This window comes from Dasypus novemcinctus, unplaced genomic scaffold, assembly GCF_030445035.2.
Source record: "Dasypus novemcinctus isolate mDasNov1 unplaced genomic scaffold, mDasNov1.1.hap2 scaffold_190, whole genome shotgun sequence".
Lineage (NCBI taxonomy): Eukaryota > Metazoa > Chordata > Mammalia > Cingulata > Dasypodidae > Dasypus > Dasypus novemcinctus.
This window is the reverse complement of record NW_026688168.1, coordinates 216,339-237,535: the sequence shown is the minus strand read 5'-3', so window position 1 is coordinate 237,535 and position 21,197 is coordinate 216,339. Positions and strand designations below refer to the sequence as shown.

General features: G+C 37.6%; 1 long non-coding RNA gene across 2 annotated transcripts in view; it reads left to right on the top strand.

Moving 5' to 3' along the window:
- Positions 1-20,332, top strand: part of LOC131277617 (uncharacterized) — a 119,526-nt gene extending 99,194 nt beyond the window's left edge. The window contains exon 6 of one of the 2 annotated variants that reach the window (XR_009184756.1): positions 18,377-20,332. This is a non-coding gene — a long non-coding RNA (uncharacterized lncRNA). Of the gene's footprint in view, positions 1-13,063; positions 13,740-18,376 lie in introns of those variants that run through there. The other variant, XR_009184757.1, reaches the window with a different exon arrangement.
- The last annotated feature ends 865 nt before the right edge of the window (positions 20,333-21,197 follow it).

Below are 21,197 nucleotides of genomic sequence, written 5' to 3'. Positions count from 1 at the left end.
GTTAATGTGGAGAAGAGTGGACACTGTGGGGATGGGGAAATTTTGGGAGTCCCTTATATTTTTGTGTGTAACATTTTGTGTAATCTAAGTATCTTTTAAAAAATAAAAAAATACTTATAAAACTCTATTACAGATGACATGATCTTATATTTAGAAAATTCTGACATATCTACAACAAAGCTTTTAAGCTAATAAATGAGTTCAGCAAAGTGGCAGGAAACTAAATCACTATGCCAAAAAAAGGCGGTGTTTCTAAGTACTAGTAATGAGCAAATCGAGGAGGAAATAAAGAAAAAATTCTATTTATAATAGCAACAAAAAATTCAAATATGTAGAAATTAATTTAATCAAGAATGTAAAGGACCTTTATTCCAAAAACTACAAAACACTGCTAAAAATAATCAAAGAAGACCTAAACAAATGGAAGGACATTTTGTGTTCATGCATTGGAAGACCAAACATCATGAAGATGTCAATTCTACTGAAACCCATTTATATATTCAACACTATACCAATCAAAATTCTAACAGCCTAATTAACAGATATAAAAAAAGTCAATTACCAAGTTTATTTGTAAGGGAAAGTGTTCCTTAATAATAAAAAACATCCTAAAAAAGAAAAACAAAATCAGAAGATGCATGCCTCCCAATACTGAAGAGTAGTATATAGCTACAGTGGTCAAAACAGCAGGGTAAAGGAAGCTGACTTGGCCCAGTGGTTACGACATCCATCTACCACATGGGAGGTCTGAGGTTCAAATCCCGGGCCTCCTTGACTGGTGTGGAGCTGGCCCATGTGCGGTGCTGATGCACGCAAAGAGTGCCCTGCCACACAGGGGTGACCCCTGTGTAGGGGAGCCCCATGTGCAAGGAGTGCACCCTGTAAGGAGAGCCACCCAGTGCAAAAGAAAGTTCAGCCTGCCCAGGAATGGCACCACACACACAGAGGGCTGACACAGCAAGATGACACAACAAAAACAAACACAGATTCCTGTGCTGCTGACAACAACAGAAGCAGACAAATAAGAACATGCAGCAAATGGACACAGAGAACAGACAACGGGGGGGGGGAGGAAGGGGAGAGAAATAAATAAAATAAATCTTAAAAAAAACCAGCAGAGTATTGGCATAAAGATAGATACATTGATCAATAGAATGAAAATGAGAGTTCAGAAATAGACCCTCACCTTTAAGGTCAAATGGTTTTTGATAAGCCTACCAAATCCACTTTTCTGGGCCAGAACAGTCTCTTCAACAAATGGTGCTGGGACAACTCGATATCCATACAAAAAGAATGAAACATGAGCCCTATATCACCCCCTATACAAGAATCAACTCGAAATTGATCAAAGACCTAAATATAAAAGCCAAGACTATAAAACTCCTAGAAGATAATGTAGAGAAATATTTACAAGCCCTTGCAGTAGGTGGCAGTCTCCAAAACCTTATACCCAAAGCTTAAGCAACTAAGGAGAACATAGATAAATGGAACCTCCTAAAAATTAAACACTTCTCCAGCAAAAAGGACTGTGTGAAGATGGTAAAAAGGCAGCCTACACAATGGAAGAAAATATTTGGTAATCATACATCTGACAAGGGTCTAATATTCATTATATATAAAGAGATCCTGCAACTCAACAATAAAAATTCAAATGACCTGATTAAAAATTGGCCAAAAAACTTGAATAGGTATTTTTCTTAAAAAAGAATTACAAGTGGTGAAGAAACACATGAAAAAAAATGTTCAACATCACTGGCTATTAGGGAAATGCAAATCAAATCTACAGTGAGATTTAATTTCACACCTACTAGAATGGCCATTATTAACAAAACAGAAAACTGAAGGTGTTGGAGAGGATGTGGAGGGGCAGGAATGCTTATTCACTGTTGGTGGGAATGTAGAATCCCCACTGTGAGTCTGTTTAGTGGTTCGTAAGAAAGTTAGATATAGATCTACCATGTGAATCTGCAAGACCACTACTAGGTATATAACCCAGAAGAACTTAGAGCAGTGATATGGACAGACATCCACACACCTATGTTCATAGTGACATTATTCACAATTGCCAAAAGATGGAATCAACCCAGGATTCCATCACATGGAATTTTATTCAACAGTAAGAAATAATGAAGTCGTGGAGCATATGACAACATGGATGAGCCTATAGAACTTTATGTTGAATGAAGCAAGCCAGGCACAAAAGGACAAATATTGCATGATTTCACTATTATGAACTATTAATAAATAAAATGAGAAAAATCATGGAGTTAATAATAGCAAGAATATGTCACCAGAAAATAGAACCTAGTTACAGAATGAAAAGCTGAAATTTAATCTTTGCAGAATTGGTAAAAATGTGTTTTTAAATGTTTAGAAATGAATGAAAAATGTCAAAGAACATTTTAGGATTTATAACTTATAGCACTAACATATGAGCATTATAGTGGTTTGTTTTTTGTTAATTTTTTTCTTTTTTCAAGTCTTGAAAAGGAAAATGCTCTAATATTGATTAAAATAATAAATGCACAACTCTGTGATTATATCAAATGTCATTGATTGTAAACTTTAATATAATAATATGGTGAGTTTGGGGAAAAATACACCAAATGTAAGATATATGCTATAATTAGTAGTAATATATTAATAGTAATATACTATGATGCTCTTTCATAATTTGTTACAAGTGTTTCACAAAAATGCAAGGTATTGGTTGTGGGTGATGTATGGGAACTGTATGATGTTATGCATGTTTGTTTTCTAAGTTCACAACTTTTACTATATACTTACTGTTTCTGATTGTTCGTGTAAGTATAACATACTTCAATAAATTTTTAATGGAATAAAACAGGCTGTTAGAGAGAAATACATAATTTAATATGAGGTTTTGAAGATTAGAGATTTGAGCTTAAAGAGAAAGCTGGGAGGCATTGTAAAGCCATATGCAAAGGTTTTATTTTAAATTGTGATTAAATCATAATGTACTTGCTGTTCTCAAAAACCTAGTGAGGGGGGAAGTGGCTAAGACTTAATCAGTTGGACTCCCATCTACAATATGGGAAGCCCTGGGTTCACATCCCAGAGCCTCATTGTGAAGACAGGCTCACCCACATGCTGCGGAGAGCCCACAAGCACCATGGACAATCGCCTCAGCAAGGTGATGCAACAACAACAAAAAAAGGGAGACAAGCAAAAAAAAAAAAAAGGCAGAAGAGCATGCAGCAAATGGACACAGCGAGCAGACAGCAAGCAAGCCACAAGGGCGGGGAGATAAATAAAAAGTAAAAAAATACAGACACAAAAGAATGCACAGAGAATAGACACAGAGAGCAGATGGCAAGCAAAAAGCCACAAGGGGGGATTTTTAAAAAAACTAGTAAGGGAAGAAATACAAAAAATCAGAAACTTATAATACAGGACTGGGTGTGGGGTGCAGCACTAGAGGTGAATTCAGATGGGACTTACAAATGGGACTTAAGGGGCTTAGGAACCCATACTTAGAGTTGATAAAAGAATATCACTGAAGTTTAGTGTTTTCTCTTTCTGTTCTGAGCAACTGGTCAAAGTATTTTAATTTTTGTGAAAGAAAAATTGTAAAAACTTTATAATAATTCAGTAGTTTATAGCCATCTAAAAATATGGCTGTGGCTATTAAACAGAATAAATATTATAAAAACTAACTTTAAAAACAATAAAATCCTTAGAACAGTGATCTGTTTTAATTGGGTCTATTGCATTTCAGGTCCTAGTATACAGCCCAGTTTAGAAATAATGTAATGGTAGTTGTGCAAATTGGCCAAGTCCCACAGCTCTTCTGTGGTGAAATGGGCACTCAAACTCAGATTGTTCAGATTCTGAAATTCAAGCTCTAATTTATTCTCTTCTACTGAATTCCATTGACAGGGTCATGAACATAACAAAATTAGTTATTTAGTCACCCTTCATTAAGTGATTCACCCTTAGTAAGTCTCTCCTAAATGTTTCTTGATAATCATGTCCCACTCAGTCATAGAGTTTCCAAAATTTTTTTTTCAGTGCTGCCTTTACTTCTTGTTCCTCAGGGTATAGATGAGTGAGTTAAGCATGGGGATCACCACGATGTAGAAGAGGGAAGCAAACTTTCCTTGGTCCTTGGATCTACTTTTGGCTGACTGCAAATACATAAAAATGATGGTTCCATAGAAGATGACTACCATCAGGTGGGAAGAGCAGGTCCCAAATGCTTTATGTCTTCCAATGGCTGACTTGATCTTCAAAATTGCTTGAGCAATGTACCCATAGGAGATTAGGATGAGTGACAAAGGCACCACCAGGAATAATACACTAGCCACAAAGAGCTCAGCCTGGTTGAAGGTGGTGTCCACACATGCCAACCTGATGAGTACAGGGACCTCACAGAAGAAATGATCCACCTGGCAGTGACCACAGAAGGGCAGCTGAAGGGAGAGTGTGGACTGAATCAATGTAGTGGCCACCCCACTGAGCCATTCCATAGAGGCCAAGACATGGCGGAGCCAAAGATGCATGAAAAAATATAATGTAAAGGATGGCAAACAGCAACATAGTGATCATAGGTCATCACAGCCAACTACACTGAGTGTATCCACTACAAGGGAGACATAGAGTTGAATCATGCAGTCTACATATGTGATGGACTTATCTGAACACTTGAGGTTGACTAGAAGCTGGGGAATGATACTGCTGAGGAAGCAGAGGTCCAGGAAGGAGAAATGGGAGAGGAAAAAAATACATAGGAGTGTGGAGTTTAGAGTCCAAGATGGACACCAAGATGATAGGCAGTGTTGCCTAGAAAGGTCATGAGGTAAAGGAACAAGATTATTCCAAAGAGAACCAGCTCTAACTGAGATTTGTCTGAAAAACCTATCAGAATAAATCCAGAGGAGGCACTCTCATTGGTCCCCTGAATTACTCTTACTTTGACCTTTCACTTCTGAAAGATGAAGTCATATCATGTATTAACCTCAGGGATTTTATGACAAATCAATGACAATAAAGATTTAGTGCTAGGGGCAAGATGGTGTCTGAGTGAGTGCATCTCTTAATCTCTCCTGCAAAGAAGCAGGTGAGTACGATCAGAGTTCTGCTGGACCAGGCTGTTTTGGGGACTTGCAGGGCAGGATGTGTCTGCACATTGATTTGGTGAGACAGTGACAGAAGAGATTCTTGCAAGAGGTAGAATTTTGGGTCTCTGACATAGAGGTCAGAAGTTGTGGGTGGGACTCTTCCCCCTAGGGCTGGCAGCCCAGATGTGGTAATCCCTGAAAACTTTGTTGTGCTGAGGTGTTCCCAGACCCTGAGCAGGCTGTTTCAGGGGCTTGCAGGGCAGGAGGTGACTGGATGTCAATTTGGTGAGACAGTGACAGATTCTTGTGAGAGGTGGAATTTTGGGTTTCTGACACAAAGCTCAGAAGTTGTGGGTGGGACCCCTCCCCCTAAGGCTGGCAGCCCAGCCACAGGGATCCCTGAAATCTTTGTTGTGCTACAGCATTCCCAAACCCCATGTTTACTGGATACATGGTTCCCAGGTCTGTATACCCTAAAACCTGGTAGCCCACACTCCACAGACTCACATACCTTGAGTCTGCAATATCCCAGACTTCCCATCCCCAAATCCAGCACCCTGAGGCCCATCTGAGGTCCTTGATTACCCTAGCACTCCACGTTTTTTTTTTTCTTTGAGCTTTGAGGAGTGTACCAGCTGACTTGGGGAGAGTCTGGGAAGAAAGCAGAGGTGAATTTGCTGAGAAAGCCCAATTTACCTAAATGTCCTAGGATAGGAAACTTGGTCTGGGAGGAGGTGGATCAGAAAATCAATTAGACCTCCTCTAGCACACCTAAGGGGAAGAGACTGTAGGACATGCTATCCCATATTTGGGGTTGCTGGTGAGGTGTAAGTGCTCTCATGCTGGAAATAAAGAGTCACTGTCTTCTGTGTTGAGTTGGTTCAACAAGAACCCACTTAAATCTCCTACCGGACCTCTCAGGCAGCTTTCCAGCTGACCTGGGAGAGACAGAAATGAGGATGGGAGAAAGAGGGAATGTAAGATCCCTAAGCATTTTATTTAACTGCAAAGAGGATTCCTAGCTTGAAACTTTGATTCTTTTTTTTTTATCATGGTTGCTACTGTTGCATTGTCTCCTGGTCTTATCTCCTATTTTATCCCACAAGGTTCTTTTTCATTTATTTAGTTTTTTTTCTGTTTATCTTGCTTGTTTCATCCCCTTTTATGTTCCCCCCTTTTTTCTCTTTTTTTCTCTCTTTTTCTTCTTTTTTATTTTATTTTCTTTATTTAATAGGTGCTGCAGGGAGCACTTCACATTTGCTGTGTTTCCTCATCCTCCATTTCCTCTTTTCTGTGTGTATTAATTTTGGCCACCTACACTCTCCCTTTCCTCTACATCTTTCTATCCTCCATCATCTACTGTTTCTCTTGCATTCCACCTCCCTTTCTTTGGCCCCCAAATTGTCTGATTTTTTAATTTCTCATATCTTTGTTCTGTTTTCTTTTATCCACTCTTGATATTATTGTCTTTCTTTTCTCTTTCCCTCTCTCATGAAAATACTGGCCTTTTAATTCATACTATATTCCTCCCCATATTCAGTTGACTATCTCATTATAGGTACTCTACTTACTGCTATGACTCTACACAACTTACATGAGTCTAATATCCATTCTCCTAGATCTCACATTGTTTCTCTGTTAACATTTATTACCAATACTACTTTATACATTTTCTTTTCTTACTCATTTTGCTTTCCCTGGCCCTAAATTTTCCTTCAAAGTGAACTTAGCCAGCAACAAGAAAATAGAGTAAGAAGAACAAAGTGATGAAGAGAAGACACTTACACATGAACAACAACTAATTAATCACCAAGACTAGACAAAGAAGCTAAGGAACTGATTAAACCTGTCAAGATAAAATGATGACCAGACAGCAACAAAAAACTACAAACCAAACCAATAATCAGGAAAACGTGGCTGAATCCAATGAACAAACTAAAAACCAGGAAGAGGAGCTCTCAAAACATATATTAGAGACCAACTTAATGAAGTAAAGGAAGAGATTAACAATATGAAGAAAACACTTGGAGAGAATACAGAAGGAATTGCAGTCACACAAAAAGATAACAGATATGATGGTGATGAACACCACAGTTCAAGAAATCAAAACTACCCTCTCAGCAAAGAGCACCAGATTAGAAGAGGCAGAGGACAGAATTAGTGATGTGGAAGACAGTACATCTGAAATCAGAGAGTAGAACTGATCAATAAAAAGGTAGAAAAAAACGCAGCTGGGAATTAGGGACCTGAATGACAATGCAAAATGCACAAACATACATATTATAGACATCCCAGAAGGAGAAGAGAAGGGAAAGAGGACAGAAGGGGTGTTGGAGGAAATAATGACTGAAAACTTCCCAAATCTACTGAGGGAGATGGATGTACACGTCCAGGAAGTACAATGCACCCCAAACACCATAAATCCCAGCAGACCCACCCCAAGACATATACTTGTCAAATTATCCAATGCTCAAGACAGAGAAAATTCTAAAAGCAGCAAGAGAAAAGAAAACCATCACATACAAGGGAGGCTCCATAAGATTAAGTGCTGATTTCTCATCTGAAACCATGGAGGTAAGAAGGCAGTGGTATGATATAGTCAAGATAATAAAACAAAAAAATTTCCAACCAAGAATACTCTACCCAGCTAAACTAGCATTCAAAAATGATGGAGAGTTCAAAATATTCACAGATAAACCGAAATTAAAAGAGTATGCCAACAAGAACCCTGCCCTTCAAGAAATACTAAAGTGAGTTCTGCAGGAACAAAGAAAAAAACAGGAGAGGCAGAGTTGGAGGAGAGTGTACAAGCAACAAAAAAGACAAGAAGAGAAGAAAAAAATTTTAGACAAACACAAGTCCAAAGAAAATATGGCTAACATAAATAATTCTTTGAAAGTAATAACACTGAATGTCAGTGGATTAAATTCACCTGTAAAAAGATTCAGACTGGAAGATTGGATAAGGAAATATGACCCATCTATATGCTGTCTACAAGAAACACATCTTAGATAGACCCCGGGATTCAAGGAGGTTGAAAGTGAATGGCTGGAAAACAATCTTACAAGCAAACAATAACCAAAAAAAGTCAGGAGTAGCTATATTAATATCAGACAAAATAGACTTTAAATGCAAAACAATTGTGAGAGACAAAGATGGACACTACATATTAGTGAAAGGGATAATCTTTCAAGAAGGATGAACAATCATATATATTTATGCTCCTAACAAGGGAGCCTCCAAATACATGAGGCAATCATTGGAAAAGCTAAGTGAAATAATAGATGCCTCTATAATTATACTGGGGGACTTTAATACACCACTATCAACTTTGGACAGAACATCTCAAAAGAGAATCAATAAACAAAAACTCTGAACAGCATATTAGAGGAGCAGGACTTAATAGACATATACAGATCATTACACCTGAATACAGCAGGGTATACATTTTTCTCAAGTGCACGTGGATTATTGTCCAAGATAGACCATATGCTAGGCCACAAAGAAAGGCTCAAGGAATTCAGAAAGATCAAAATCATAAAAAATAATTTCTCTGATCACAGGGGAGTGAAGCTGGAAATCTACGAGGACCAGACCCAGATTTCACACCAAGATATGGACATTAAACAGCACACTCTTAGAAAAACAGTTGGTGAAGGAGGAAATTTCAAAAGAAATTAATAACTACCTTGAAACTAATGAAAATGATAACACAACCTACCAAAACTAATGGGATGCAGCAAAAGCAGTACTGAGAGGGAAATTTATAGCAACAAATTCATACATCAAAAAAGAAGAAAGAGCAAAAATTGAAGAACTAACTGCACATTTGGAGAAATTAGTAAAAAAGGAAATAAAAAAGCAACCCCACAGTAAGAAGAAAGAAAGAAAGAAAGAACAAAGATAAGAGCAGAACTAAACGAAATAGAAAATAAGGAAGCACTTGAAAAGATAAACAAAACCAAGAGCTGGTTCTTTGAGAAGATTAATAAAATTGACAAAACCTTAGCTAGACTAACAAAAAAAGAGAGAAGATGAAAATACACAAAATAAGATCCCACAGAAATAAAGACGATCATGAGAGGATACTTTGAAAAACTATATTCCAACAAAAATGACAATTCAGAGGAAATGGACAAATTCCTAGAAACACATAAGCAGCCTGTATTGATGAAAGAAGAAATTGATGATCTCAACAAACCATCACAAAGAAAGAGATAGAATCAGTCATTAAAAACCTCCCAACTAAGAAGAGCCCTGGGCCAGACGGCTTCACTGGTGAATTCTACAAAACATTCTGGAAAGAACTAATGCCACTCTTGCTGAAATTCTTCCAAAAAATTGAAAGAGAAGAAATATTGCCTAACTCATTCTATGATGCCAACATTACCCTGGTAACAAGTCAAACAAAGGCATCACAAGAAAGGGAAATTGCAGACCAATTTCTCTAATGACACCAAAATGCTCAACAGAATACTTGCTAACCATATCCAACAACACATTAAATGAATTATACACCATGACCAATGGGATTCATTTTGGTTATGCAAGGATGGTTCAACGTAAGAAAATCAATCAATGTACTACACCATATAAACAGATTGGAGGAAAAAGTCACATGATTATATCTACTCATGCAGAAAAAGCATTTGACAAAATACAGCAAACTTCTTGATAAAAACACTGCAAATGTTTGGAATACAAGGAAATTTTCTGAACATGATAAAGAGTATATATGAAAAACCCACAGCCAACATTGTTTACAATGGTGACGTCCTAAAATCTTTCCCTGTAAGATCAGGAACAAGACAAGGATGCCCACTGTCACCTCTCTTATTTAACATTGTCTTAGAAGTACTTGGTCGAGCACTGAGGCAAGAACCAGACATAAAAGGCATTCAAATTGGGAAGGAAGAAGTCAAAATTTCATTATTTGCAGATGACATGATCCTATACATAGAAAACCCTGAGAAGTCTACAAGAAAGCTTCTAACTCATAAATAAGTTCAGTAAAGTCGCAGGTTACAAGATAAATGTACAAAAATCAGTAGCATTTCTGTACACCAATAATGAGCAATCTTTTGATGAAATCAAGAACCAAATACCATTCACAATAGTAAATAAATAAATTAAATACCCAGGAATAAATTTAACTAAAGAGGTAAAAGACTTATACACAGAGAACTACACAACACTGTTCAAGGAAATCAAAGAAGACCTAAAGAAATGGAAGAATATTCCCTGTTCATGGATAGGAAGACTAAATATTAGATGTCTATCTTAACAAAACTGATGTACAAATTCAATGCAATCCCAATAAAAATCAACACATCATTCTTTAAGGAACTAGAGAGACTAACTATGAAATTTATTTGGAAAGGAAAGAGGCCCTGAATAGCCAAAGACATATTGAAAAAGAAAAATGAAATAGGAGAAATAACAGTACCTGACTTCAAAACATACTACAAAGCTACAATAGTGAAAACAGCATGGTATTGGCACAAGGAGAGACACAAAGACCAATGGAACCAAATTAAGAGTTCTGATAGAGATCCTCATATATATAGTCATATAATATTTGATAAAGCCACCAAATTCTCTCAACTGGGAGAGAATGGCCTATTCAACAATTGGTGCCTGGAGAACTGGATATCCATATGTAAAAGAATTTAAGAGGATTACCAACTCACACCTTATAAAAAAATCAACTCAAGATGGATCAAAGACCTAAATATAAGCATCAAGACCATAAAGACTTTGTAAAGCAGTGTAGGGAAGCAGCCACAGGACCTTGTAATAGGAAATCACTTCATGAACTTCACACCAAAAGCACAAGCAGCAAAAGAACAAATAGATAAAAGGGACTTCCTCAAAATTAAAGCCTTCTGTACCTCAAAGGAGCTTGTCAAGAAAGTGAAAAGAGAGCCAACACAATGGGAGAAAATATTTCATAACCATATATCTGATAGGAGACTTATAACCTGCATATATAAAGAACTCCTATATCTCAAAAATAAAAAGACGAACAACCCATTTTAAAAATGGGGAAAAGATTTAAACAGACACTTCTCCAAGGAAGAAATACAAATGACCAAAAAGCACACGAAAAAATGCTCCAGATCTCCAGCTATTAGGGAAATGCAAATCAAAACTACAATGAGATACCATCTTACTCCCATAAGATTGCCAGCTATGAAAAAAAACAGAAGACTACAAATGCTGGAGAGGATGTGGAGGAATGGGAACACTCATCCACTGCTGGTGGGAATGCAGAAGAATCCAGCCCTTCTGGAGGACAGTTTGGCAGTTTCTCCAAAAACGAGCTATAGATCTGCCACATGACCCAGCAATTCCACTGCTGGGTATATACCCAGTCGAATGGAAAACAAGGACACAAACTGATATATGCACACCAATGTTCATAGCAGCATTATTCACTATTGCCAAAAGTTGGAATCACCCAAATGTCCATCAACAGATGAATGGATAAATAAAATGTGGTATATACATACAATGGAATACTACTCGACTTTAAGAACAAATACACTAAAACACATGGGATAACATGGTTGAATCTTGAGAACCTTATTTTGAGCAAAGCAACCCAGGCATTGAAGGACAAATACTAAATGACCTCAATGAATTACTGTGATCTAAAACTTTTGTGAAGACAAGCTTAATAATTAGGGAAAAAAGGTCAAAGGATATAGACACTGAGGAAAAGATGGAAGAAGTTGCCTTGCCAATTTGCACATTTATTGCAGTGATGGAAGGCAAAATATTAAAAACAAAGCTTTTACATCTTTTAATTTTTTGATACCCCAATTTATTTTTACCTTAATTTTTCTAAAAATTAATATGTATTCTATATCTAACCTTTAAACTCATCACTATATTCCATTTTACTATTAATGGAACCTGGCAATATATTAGGCTTCATTTTTGAAGAAGTTTTGGAGCACAGAGAGGTTCAACAATGGCAGGGGAGGAATACTGGTGTGGGGTGTTATTAACAGGGGACACATGGCTGGCAGGGAGTTCTCTGGGTATATATCCAGGGTACATAAAAATGGATATTTTCATAGTGGTTACAATTAAAAACAACTGAGGGAGTGCTGAGTTCCTAGCCAGGGGAGCTCTATCACATTCCCTAAAGGAACAGCAACAACCCCCCAAATGCAATGGCAAAGACCAAAAAAGGAAGATCCAACAATGAGACCTTGACTAATGACTATGCTTGTGAACCTGTGCACCTGAAATAAGAACAAGGCCTAGAGCTGCAGGGTGCCTAAGAGTTACCTCCTGAGAGCCTCCGTGTTGCTCAAATGTGGCCAGTCTCAACGCCAAACTCAGCATGTAAATGCGTTGCATTCCCCCCAGCATGACTCCCGGGAATGAGCCTCTCTGGTGTTGAGGGATTACTACCAAGTACCAGCTGATGATGTAACTAGAAAATGACCTTGAATAAAAGGGTCAACTCAGACCAGCAGAACATCTCAGTCTACATATAATACCCGGAGTTAAAAATGCTTTTTGACCTGAATAAAAGGGGGAAATGGAAAGGACAAATGAGTTTATATGGCTATGAGTCTCCAAAAAGAGCCAGGAGGTTATCAGAGGGGTCACCCTTATGCACACCTCAGCAGAGTCCTAAAGACAGATAAAGTAGATACAACCTCAGATATTGGTTCTTCTGAGGGCCAGAGACCCACAGTTTCTATGGTCATGGCAGATGGAGTTCAGTCCCATGTCAGTTGGCCCTACTTTGCAGTTTGTGTTTCTGTATGATGGAGCTGGATTCAGATATGATCTTTGTTCACAAACCTCTCCTGTTACTTTTACTGGATCTGTAGTTGGTGTTGGGGTTTAATGTATACCCAGGGGACTTGAATCTTTGGACTGACCATGTGATAGCCAGGCCCTGAGCCTCAATAGACTTGCAACTCCTACACTCTGATTTATTGGACTTATTCCCCCCTCAGCTAATATGGAGGTAAAGAAGGTCAACCACCACACCATGGAGCCAAGAGTGCCTTCACCTGAAAGCAGGAGAATTGCAAGCAGCATCCATGTGGAATCTAAGCCCTCTCTTGATATAGATATGGAGTGGACACAACTATTCCAGGTCCACAGGATGGAGGATTAGAGTATGGATTAGAGTGGACTTACTGATAATCTATTCATGAACTATTGTGGTTAGTAATCAAAAAAATGTGGCATTGGTGTGGAGAAAGTGGCTACGGTGGCTGCTGGTGGTAGGGAGTGTGAAGAAGAGATGTGATGTGGGGACGTTTTTGGGACTTGGAGTTGTCCTGAGTGGTGCTGCGGGGACATTTACCAGACATTGTATGTCCTCCCATAGCCCACAGAGTGGACTGTGGGAGAGTGTGTGCTATGGTGTGGACCATTGACCATGAGGTGCAGCAGTACTCAGAGATGTATCTACGAAGTGCAGTGAATGTCTCATGATGTTGGAGGAGGTTTTTGTTATTGGGGGAGGAGTTGGGTGACGGGGTTGGGGGTATATGAGAACCTCATATTTTTTTAATGTAACATTAAAAAAATAAAGAAAGAAAATAAAAAGGGCCCAAGCAAAAAAGGAAAAAGATTTAGTGCTGCCTAAAATATGAGTGGTTATATCCCTATTATCAAATATCAATAAGTAAAGGAAAACTCCTTGAAATGTATGGAATGATCTTTCCTAAATTGTAATTTTAAAAAATTAAGCAATTGTAATATATTACAAAACCTAGCATTCAGTATGCTTTTATGATTATTCACAGGTTTAGAATTTTATTCAAGAAAAATCCATTAAACCTCCTATAAAAGAAGCAAAAAGAACATTTCTGGAATAAAATATGGTTTCAATTTTATTTAGCTTAAATGTAATCTCCCTACATTTATGGAGTATCAAATAAATTAATATTATATTTATTAAACCTTTAAGATGCTGAAAGTTCTAAATCCATGTTTAATGGAATAAAGTTAAAAAAGGAAATGTAGGTCTACCCTCTCTGCAATGAATGAAGTAACTTAATAGGTAAAAAAAAAAAAAAGATTTTGTGCTGGGAAATCAAGCCTTGGAAATAGATGAAGAAAAAGGCCACACTAGAAAATATTAGTGTGTGTGAACACAGTCTACTGGCTATAGGTTTTCCAACTACCTTGAGACAAAACAAAAGGTCATTGTGATTATAAAGCTAGAATATACAAAGTTTAAGGGTTCCTATTTGGAATGATGGAAAGGTTTTGGTAATGAATGGTGTTGATGGTAGCACAACATTGTGAATGCAATTAACACCACTGAAATACATTTCTGAATGTGATTAAAAGGGGAAATGCTAGACTGTATAGCTGGTAACAGAAAATTTTTAAAAAAGTCCATGGAACTACACTACACAGTGACTGCTATGTTAAACAATGGACTCTAGTTAATGGTAAAATTGTAAAAATATCGTGTTATCACTTGTAAAAAACATTCCACACCAATACAAGGCATTGGTGGCAGAGTGGTGTATAGGAACCTTGTATTTTTTGCATGGTTGTTCTGTAAACTCACAAATACTCTAATAAACAAGATTTAAAAAATAAATAAATTTGTGGGGACATTGCTGTATATATTGACTAAATCAAATAGCAGGATATGGTAATTAAAGGTAAGTTTGAGTCAATTTTTCAAAGACCTTAAAGGTCAGTAAACCTTATTTGTATATTATTCATCAAGTAAAAGGAAAGTCTTCATAAAAGGGATGTGGCTTTGTTTGAATTTTCTTTTTAAAGATGTGTGTCTAAACAATGTAGTAAAATTTAAAACAGAAACCACTTTAATCCAGAAATGATGTTAAAAAAAATAAATGGATAGACAACCAGCAAGATGACAGGAGAGTAAGGAGCCTAGAGTCAGCTCATGCAACAGGGCAGTTAGTAATCACCCAGAGCTATCTGAAGCTCCTGTTTGGGAGCTCCAGGAGACCAGAAGAACATCCTCCAGTATCCTTGAAAGAATGGAAGGAGGAGACTACCCACCTGCAGAGAAGATTCATGAGTAAAGTACTCCATGTCCTGGAAGCCGGTGACAATCCTCCACTGGCATTTCAAGCCACCTTAGGAGCTAATCTGTGGCTAGAATTGGAGGCTCCACTTCCCAAAAAAACAGGGGAGGAAGAGATAGTTGGGCACCAACTTCAGCTACTGATTAGTAAATTTGGCAGGCTAAATTATAACCCTAAGAACAGATAAAATTTGAACATGTCCAAGTCAGAAAGAGGCCAGACTCTGCCCCTGCCATGAGGGGAAGCAGGGTGCACTGAAAATCTTAGTGCTGGCAAGGGAAGCCTTCTTTCCATCCAGATCAGATTGCAGTTGTATCCTAAGCCCCAGCCCCACCTCCAGCAGGGAGGAAGCAGGGGAGACCTGTGCCAGCCTCTCCTGTTAACTGCAGGTATATTTGGCTGGACAGAGTTGGAAGTCTACCTGGGCAAATGTGGTCAGTTTAGACCCACACAGCATAGATTGCTGCCCACACCTGTAGCCCCATCCACATCTCAGGCAGGGGAGAAAGAGACATGAAGCTTCATCAGTCTCTCAGGCAACTATAGTCTAGGCCTGCATGACTTGGATTACTACACTTGGCTGTGGCTCTGTCACTACCCCTGGCAAAGGAGAAAGTTGGGAGAAGCTTCATTGGTCCCTGGGGCAATGAGAGAAGCATGAGCTTCTACAGCTTAACAGCATCAACTATATTCTTGGCACCTACTACACAACCAGCAAGGGAGAAAGGGCAAGAAGCCCTAAACTAAAGAGAGAAACTGCACCCAGAATAAATGCATCTATTAAGCCACATGCCAAGACACCAACAAAAAATTACAATCCACACCAAAAAAACAGGAAAATATGGCTCAGTTAAAGGATCAAGATAAGCTTCCAGATGACATAAAGTAGTTCAGACAACTAATCATAGATGTTCAAACAAATCTTCTTAATAAATTCAATGGGATGGCTAGAGAGATTAAGGATATTAAGAAGATATTGAATGAGCACAAAGAAGAATTTGAAAGCTTACATAGAAAAATAGCAGATCTTATGGGAATGAAAAGGGTAGTAAATGAAATTAAAAATACATTGGAATCATATAATAGCAGATTTGATGAGGCAGAATAAAGGATTGTTGAGCTTAAAGAAATGGCCTCTGAAAGTGAACATACAAAAGAACGGCTGAAGAAAAGAAAGGAAAAAATAGAACAAATTCTCAGGAAACCAAACAACAGTAAGAGACATGAAAACATACATGTCATGGGTGTCCCAGAAGGAGAAAAGAAGGGAAAAGGGACAGAAGGATATTTGAAGAAATATGGTAAAAAATTACCCAACCCTATTGAAGGACATAGGTAGCCATGTCCAAGAAACACAATGTACTCCTATCTGAATAAATCTGAATAGACCAACTCTGAGACACATGCTAATCAGAATTTCAAATACCAAAGACAAAGGGAATTCTGAGAGCAGCAAGAGAAAAGTAATGCATAACATAAGGGACACTCAATAAGTTTAAATGCTGATTTCTCAACAGAAACCATGGAGGTAAGAAGACACTGGTCTGATATATTTAAGATACAGCAGAGAAAAACTTCCAGCCAAGAATCTAATATCCAGCATTATTGTTTTTCAAAAATGAGGACTAGTTTAGAATATTCACAAATAAACAGAAACTGAAAGAGTTTGTAAACAAGAGACCTGCTTTGCAGGAAATACTAGAGGGTGTGCTATAACCTGAAAAGAAAAGTCAGGAGAGGGAGACTTGGAAGAGAGTCTAGACATGAAGATTATATCAGTAAATGTAATTAAAAGTGTCAAGAGAGTGATGAAAATAATATATGACAGATAAAACCCAAATATTTAGGAGTAAACTTAACCAATGATGTAAAGCAACTCATTGGTTAAAAAAAAACAAATTAATTAGAAGAACATTCCAATGTCACAGATTGGAAGACTTAATATCATTAAGATGTCAATTCTTAAATAAAAGTAAAAATTTTAAAAAGGTGTTTCACTCAAATTGATATACAGATTCAATGGAATCCTGACAAAAATTCCACCACTACTTTTTAAATAAATGGAAAACATAATTATCAAATTTATTTGGAAGGTTGAGGGGTCCTGAATAGCCAGAGACATCTTAAAAAGGAAAAACAAAGTTGGGGGACTCTCACTTCTGGGCTTTAAATCAAATTACCTAGCTACAGTGGTAAAAACAGATGGTACTGGCATAAAGACAGACACATAGACCAAAGGAAGAGAATTGATGGTTCAGAAACAGACGTTAACATCTAGGGTCAAATGATTTTTAACTAGCCTATCAAACCCACCCAACTTGAGCAGAACAGTCCAGTCAACAAACAGTGCTGGGAGAACGGGATATCCATAACCAAAAGAAGGAAAGAGAACCCCTATTGCACATCTTATATAAACATTAGCTCAAAATGGATTAAACCTAAATATAAAAACAAGAACAATAAAGCTTCTAGAAGAAAATATGGGAAAATATCTTTAAGACCTGGTGGTAGGTGGTGGATTCTTAAAGGAAATAAGAGGAGGACTGAGATGGACTACTGATATTTAATGTATGTGGAGGTTTTAATTAACTAGTGTAAAAGTGTGGACATGTATAAAGTTGATGGTAACACATTTTAGTGAGTAACAGCTGGTTTATAAATAGGAATGTGGCTGAAAAGGGCAATCTAGGAATGTAAATGCCAACTAAAGAAAGCTAGAGAATAATTTAGGGACTGAATAATACAGTAAACCCAGAGGTGGGTGAGAATTGTAGTTGATGGGACAGATTCAAGACTGTTCTTTGTGAGCTAAAGAGATGTACATCACTATTTGTGGGGGTGGAAATGTGGAGAAACATGGGAAAAATACAAATGGAATGACCTATGTAATGTGCTTAACAGTAATAATGTAATATTCATACATCTATGCCAAAGATGTACTGTGTTGATAATGGGGGAGTATGGAAAAAGTGTGTCAAATGTACACTATGGTCCTGGTAATAATCTGATGATATTATCTCATCCGTAAAAAATGTTCCACCACAGTGTGGTGTGTTGATAGAGGGGTGTTGTAAATGGGAATACTACACATGTGCATGATTGTTTTGTAAATTTACCTCTGTCATAAAAAATGTATTTAAAAAAAAATTAATAGGATGGGTTAGGGGAAAATATACCAAATGTAAGATAAGGAATATAATTAGTAATAAGATTTTGACAATATTCTTTAATAATTTGTAACAGGGCGGCGGACTTGGCCCAGTGGTTAAGGCATCCGTCTACCACATGGAAGGTCCACAGTTCAAACCCCGGGCCTCCTTGACCTGTGTGGAGCTGGCCCATGCACAGTGCTGATGAGCACGAGGAGTGCTGTGCCACGGAGGAGTGTCCCCCCCGTAGGGGAGCCCCACGCGCAAGGAGTGCACCCCGTAAGGAGAGCCGCCCAGCATGAAAGAAAGTGCAGCCTGCCCAGGAATGGCACCACACACACGGAGAGCTGACACAGCAAGATGATGCAACAAAAAGAAACACAGATTCCTGTGCCGCTGACAATAACAGAAGCGGACAAAGACGACACAGCAAATAGACACAGAGAACAGACAACCGGGGGGGGGAGGGGATAAATAAGTAAATAAATAAATCTTTAAAAAAATAATTTGTAACAAATGTCTCACAACAAAGCAAGGTGGTGGTGGTCAGTTGGTAGATGGGACCCCTGTATGATGTTATGTATGTTTGCTTTGTAAGTTCAAACCTTTACTATATGTTAATTGTTTATGTATGGTCACGTGTAAATGATATAAAATAATAATGGGGTGTGTTGGGGGAAAGATACACCAAATGTAAAATACTTTGGCTAGTAGTAATATTTTGAGGATGTGCTTTAATCATTAGTTAAAAATATTTCACAACAATGTGAGGTATTTAGGGTAGTATGAAGTATGAGAGCCCTGTATAATGTTGTACATGTTTGTTTTGTAAGTTCACAATTATTACTATACTCTTATTGTTTATATATGTATGTTTATATATGAATGGATATCCTTCAATAAATTTTTTTAAATGGATATATTTATATATATGAATGAATACATGAAGAGCTTATTAATTTTTGAGATTATATTTTATACTCTACTTAATTTTCACATTTGGCTCCATTCATTTATAAACAACTTTTTAAGAGCACATTATACCTCTTAGAGAAATAATATTACTTAATTATTTGTCTTTGGACATGAAATCAGTTCATGTATCCATCCTTATTTATTTAATGAATATTGTGTTTGAGGTCCTACACTACATATCAGGAATATAAAATTAAAAATACATTGCAATCAAGAACTTTGTTGGCTAGGAAGAAACAAGCAAGCCCCCAAAAAAGTAGAAGTTGTTTAAGGGTTAGCCATATGTTCTCCCATCCATGCCTAATTATGGCACTGCAGGTTGATGGATGTGAAATGGTTTCAGGCCATCTCTGTGAATCCTCTCTTCATAGTAACCATGTGCAGATAAGTACCTAGACATGTGAAGAAAAGGGAATAAAGTGAAGAAAAACCAATAAAGGTAAGGCAAGCAATAGAAATGTAACAAGCATTTAATCAGGATCATTAGAGAGCAGTTTTGGGTAAGAGAGTCATGATGCATTTAGCAGAGATTTAAAGATTAATTAACATGGGTTTGAAAATGAGCATAACTCCTTAATTTCAGAGAAAACTTTCATAAAGCCCATCAGGTCATTTAAGAATGGATATGAATAATGTTGAGGTTGCCAGTTACTATAGCTGGGTAACCAATGTTTCATTGCACTGTATCTCAAGGGGCCTGGTGCATTTTTCTTCTTGCAGGCAGCCAGTGGGAGTCCTTCAAACTGGGCATCATTGAATATGCTTGGAAAAGCAACCACTAAGCACTGAGTCACTTGGTGGTGGGGTGAAACCCTACTCTGTATCTGCAGGGGACTGTCCACCAACATAATCCTCTGAAAGAACCCCCAGATCAATGGGAAGCTATACCAAATGTAAGCAATAGACCATATTACTAGTCATATTTTGATGATTTTTAAAATAATCTGTAACAAATATTCCAAAACAATGCCAGGTGCTGGTGGATGGGAAATGTATGGGAATTCTGCACATGATGCATGAATTTTTGTAAACTCACAACTTCTCTAAAAATATATATATTTTTTAAAATGTTCAATTCTGGTCCAGTCATTCTGGAAATAAATCCAAGAGTACCTATCACATTGTTGAGCTTGCAAGCTGCTTCTCTCTGCACAACAGAATTCACTGTCTGGTCTGGATGTTGGGCTCAGAAAACTTCTGTCTACTATGACCTATTTTGGAAAAGAGAAGTGTGCCCTGCCTTTTTAGGCTGGATTTTTCCTGAGAGACTGCCAGGTTTGGAATAACGGCTACTTATAGAGGTTCAAGAGTGGGGTGATAAATCTGGATACTGTGCTCAGTGTGATCACTGACTCACTCACCTTGGAAAATTATTCCTTTCCTCAGAAATGAGTTTCTCCATATGTCAAGTGAGGGTGTTAATACCAGTTTCTTGATGCATCTAACTTATCTTGTCATGAGGAGCTGGAAACACATTTACTGCAAAATATGATAATTTAACAGGACCCATGAACTGTGAGTCCAGAAGATGGCTTTGAGTTCCTGGTGGCCATGATGATAATAAGAGACATTGGGCTCACCAGGTGCCAAGCTCTGTTCTGAGATCTTGACCTCTACGGGACTTTTTAGTGCAGTAACCCACCCAAGGGGACTCTAGGGGAGAAACAGAATTTGATCACAGGAGCTCACAGCCCAAAGTTCTCTGTTTTTCCCTAAATTCTGTTTAATGATAAATTGCTATATTTTGAGTTTTAGTTTTAGGCTTCCCAACCTATGCTGATACCTTGGAGAATACTTAAATATTTAGCATTAAACACTTGATCTTCCAATATCTTTAGGAGTCCTTAACACTACAGAATTGTAGATAGAAAACAGTGTTCAACTTGGTGCTTTAACAATTCCTATTTCACAAATGTGTAATGAATGTCCTGATTTTGGAT